Source organism: Sciurus carolinensis, chromosome 3 (genome assembly GCF_902686445.1).
Source record: "Sciurus carolinensis chromosome 3, mSciCar1.2, whole genome shotgun sequence".
Lineage (NCBI taxonomy): Eukaryota > Metazoa > Chordata > Mammalia > Rodentia > Sciuridae > Sciurus > Sciurus carolinensis.
In genome coordinates this window covers 147,992,951-147,997,381 of record NC_062215.1, presented here as the reverse complement: position 1 = coordinate 147,997,381, position 4,431 = coordinate 147,992,951, and positions in this window count along the sequence as shown.

Genomic DNA, 4,431 nt, shown 5'->3' with positions numbered 1-4,431 from the left:
GGGAAGATCTCTTTCTCCGTTGGTTCAGATAAGGTTTTAGCACCTTTTCCACTAGAGAGGTATTCCAGAAAATACTCCTAAAATGGAGTTGAAGCTTTCAAATTTTTTTACAATTCTAATGTCCAGATCCTCAGGCACACTAGGCCTAGTGGACACAAGTGTGTATGTGGGTGTTTCACATGTAATGAAATGGCTGAATAAATTAACAACAGGTTCATGAGAAGTTGTGAATCTGGTGTGAGTGAGTTAGGACCTTTGAGTTGGCTTTTTTGATCATGTCCCTCCTGCTCAAAAACCCCCAATAGCTCTCTGTGGCCTGGAACATAAGGTCCAAACTCAGCCTAACGTGCGAAGCCCTCCACAATCTGTCCTTTTTCTGACCTCAGATGCTCTTGCTCTGCAAAACAAAGCAAAACTCAAAACAGCTACACACACACACACACACACACACACACACTACACACACACACAAACCAAATAAATCAAAGCAAAACATAGCAAAAAATGCTACTCCAGCTAAACTTCTCTTCTGCTTAAATCTGCATTTCTCTACTTAGAACCTTCCAGTGCCTCCCATTGCACTAAGCAAAACCCTGCATACCTGTCCTGGCAGACCCATGAGGTTAGTTCTGAAATAGGGCTCCACTTTATGATTTGAATATAAACCTTGCTGCTCCACCACTGGAGGATTATTTTAAAACTGACTTTTTTTTTTTTTTTTTCATTCCTCTTCTTCCTCTTCCCCTGACTGAGGGGAAAACAAGGTGGACATTCTTCTGGTCCTAAACCATCTATCCTTCTGTTTCCTGCTCACCTGAACAGAGAAACTTTGGACCTGGAGTGGGAAAACAGCTCTTTTAAGAATGAAGTTGAACATTAATCACATCTACTGATAATATCTGGAAAACAGCCCTTGTGTCCACCTTTCTAAAATCCTCTCTTCCCTTTACCTAGCAGTTAGGATAGTGGCCTCCACGACGAGTCTTGCCTTTCTCCTTTGCTAGAAAAGCAATAAAACCTCTTTTTCCTTTTCTCAAAACCTTGTCTTTTTATTGAATCAGCATCGGGGACAAGGACCGAGCTTTCAATACCAGCCTGCCTGTCTTCCAGCATATCTTCCACCACACTCTCCTTTGTTTGTCTTCTCTGCCACGTTGGCCTTTTTTCTGCTTCTGGAATATGCTAAACTCCTGTCCCAGGCCTCTGTGCATGTGATTCACTTCATCGTGACTTCTCTTTTCTCAGACTTTGGCATGGCGATGCCTTCTTGTTATTTGGGACCAGGCTCTTCCCTGATCGCCCAATCTCAAGTAGCAGCCCCGCCACTCTCTTCTCCCACTTGGATTCATTTTTATCCATAGCACTCTTTACTTGCTGACATGGATGTTGTTTACCTTTGTGTTTTCTGTCCCCACCAGGATGGGGGATGATGTGACTTTCAATTCACTGTGGTATCCCTGTGGCCTGGATGGTGCCTACCACAGAGTGAATACCCAATAAGTGTCTGTTGAATGACTAGAGATGGTCCTTCCACATCTGCAGTGATGACACTCCTGTCCCTGCCGCTGTGATTGCCCTGCCTCCTTATCCACCCTCAGAAAGCAGCTCCAAGCCTCCCGCTTCTTCCTCTCAGTTCCTGCAGAACCACCAATTGAAACTTCGCTTTTCATTTAATAAATCTCTGATGTGCCACTAATTAGTTTCTCATACTTTCAATCTTTGTCTCTCATTTTCCCAACTAGGCAACAAGCTCTTGGAGATCAAAATAGCTACTTGCATCTCCCATAGTGGCCAGGGCAAATGACAACGTGTTCATTGAAGGGGTGAGTAAATACTTGACTGATGACCCAAGATACTTTAAAAGAAGGAGACATTAGTGATCAGCTAATAGAAACCTCTTTTTCCTAGACATTGTGCATTTGCAGACTCTGCTAAGTGTCAGAGTGACAGGGAACAGTGAATCTACCCATTTCATTTCTCTGAAGTGTTTAAAAGATGACAGCAGGCAATTAAACCTTTATACCTTTGACAAACACTAAACAGAGAAACTAGCCTGGTTTGGGGGACAAGGATCAGGCAAGTCATCTGAGAAAGACACATTTAGGCCTGAAAGATGAACAGGAGTTAATTTCTTCAGGGTTGAGTCCAGAGGGGAAGCAGGCAGAGGCGGACGGAGGTGGGCGTGGGGAGAAAGGAGCATGTGGAGACACAGGCCTTTTCTGTGGTCACTTCCATTTAAGGGAAGATGACATCGGACTCGGACTGCTTTTAAGGGTCCACAATCTGTTCACCACCTCGTGCTTCCCTTTAAAGGAGGGTAACTTGTGCACACAAAGGGCCCATAGTTACTGCTGGCAGGAGCTGGGAGCCGCCGGAGACTGGAAAGCATAAACCATGGTGCTCCCAAAACATCTACTGGAAAATATCTCTCAGCAGCGACATAAAGCACAAACATTTAGAGTAGAAAAACAGTTCTGGAGAACTAAAGTTGGATAATGGTATTAGATTTGAATTATATAAAAGTACTTTGGATTAGGAAACCAAATGCATTAATTGCTGGGAAACTGAAAACTGATCCTGAGTTGCTTTTGAAAGTTGTTTTTCAAATTTATTTGGGCCAGGAAACCTTTGAGTGAAATCTTGTGAAGTGTAAACAGATGAAACAAAAAGGTTGCTGCTCTAGCTGAGGGGATTGGGAGCGAGGTCTGAAGGCCTCTGGCTTTCTTTGCTTTAAGAAACGCCCAGGGCTCTGGGGAGCTTAGCTTGGAAACCATCCACTACAGAGTGAACAAAAGATTGTGGAAGCAAGGCAGGACGTGAGAGGTGGTTTCTGCCAAGTCCTGGGACTCTCAGATCTTACTCAAGACAATGGTCAAAAGCAGTCACTTTTGTTTTCTTTCTTTAGCTTTTTTCTTTAATGAAAAAGGAAGACCAAATTTCTTCACTTTAAAATGGATTATTCCAGTGGGCCAGAGAAACTCCTTATATGTTAACAGGTGCTTGGATGTTTGTTATGAAAAAGGACTTAGGATTTACTGTTAGCTGATGGAAGAATTAATATTGGTGTCAACTACCCTCCCCAACAATTCAAACAAAACTTCCTTCTGGAAAAAAAAAAAATAACACATTCTGCTCACTGATGTCAACAGAAAAGTACTGGCAGTGGGCTTTGGTGTCACTGGGGCGCTGCTTTCTGTGTTGAGTTCTTTGAAACCCCAAGATGGAGCAAAGGTAAACAGACAGACAGTGAGCACTTTTTAGGACCTTGAGGGTTTGGGTGGATCATTAAATATTCATGTTTCAGACCTTTCCCTCTTCACTCTTCGGACAATGAGGTCCCTTCTCTTCCCTTCCTGGAAACTTTTTACATGTGGAAAGTTGGACACCAGTGAGGCCCTGGGCTCTCTGGGAGAGAGAGATTCTTTCCCATAGGCTGAGGGAGTGCCTGGAGATCAGCAGCCTGAGAACAGTGAATCTGGAGAAGAGCTTGGTCCTTGGGTGGGGGTGAAACATGGAGAGAAAGCTTGACATTGGTGTGATTAGGTCAGTGGTGCCAAAGGCGGTGCCTGAGCCCTTCCTGCCCCTGAGTCTGGGTGAGTGTGAGAAGCAGGGAGAGTCCCAAGGCTGGTGGGCTTCCTCCCCATGCCTCACAGGGCCCTGGCAGCCTTCCTACTTCTACCCTGCCTGGGGTGGGAATGGATTAGGACCATTCTTTTTTCTACAGCCTGTGGTTGTGGCTCTTAGGGTACTCCAGTATCTAAGCTGAAGCCCAGTGAGCTGACAGATGCAGAACAAATTTAATGGGCCTTTTAGAGAGCCTTGTGTACCCAATGTGATCTTATTTGGGAACCGGATCTTTAGAGATGTAATCAAGTTAAGATGAATTTATAATGGATTGGGGTGGTGCCTGAATCCAATGACTGGTATCGTATGAGAGAGATGGAGATTTGGAGACAGATGGATGCACAAGGAGGGAAGATGATCTTGTGAAATGGAGGCAAAGATTGGAGTGATGTGTCTACAGGTCACAATGTGGCAGGGATTGCTGGCCACTACCACAAGCCAGGAAGATTCACAAAGGTTCTTCCCTTGAACCTTCATAAGAAGCTTGATACTTTGATTCCAGGTTTCTAGGAATAAATTTCTGTGGTTTTAAGTTATGCAGGTTGCTTGGGCAGACCTGGGAAACTAACACAGGTCCCAGAACCAGAGGCAGGATCAAGCAAAACAGAGAGGACATACACCTAGCCCCAGAGAACCGTTGGAGGAGAAAACTGTCAATCTGAATTTAAAAAAGGACATTAACTGCAGCCCCTGAAACACTTTCTAGAGTAAAATAGACCAGCTAAAGAACAGTTCAGTAGATGAGGATGATCATGGTTGAAACCCAAATTAATGACCTAGAAAACAAAGTACAGGAAATATGTCTTT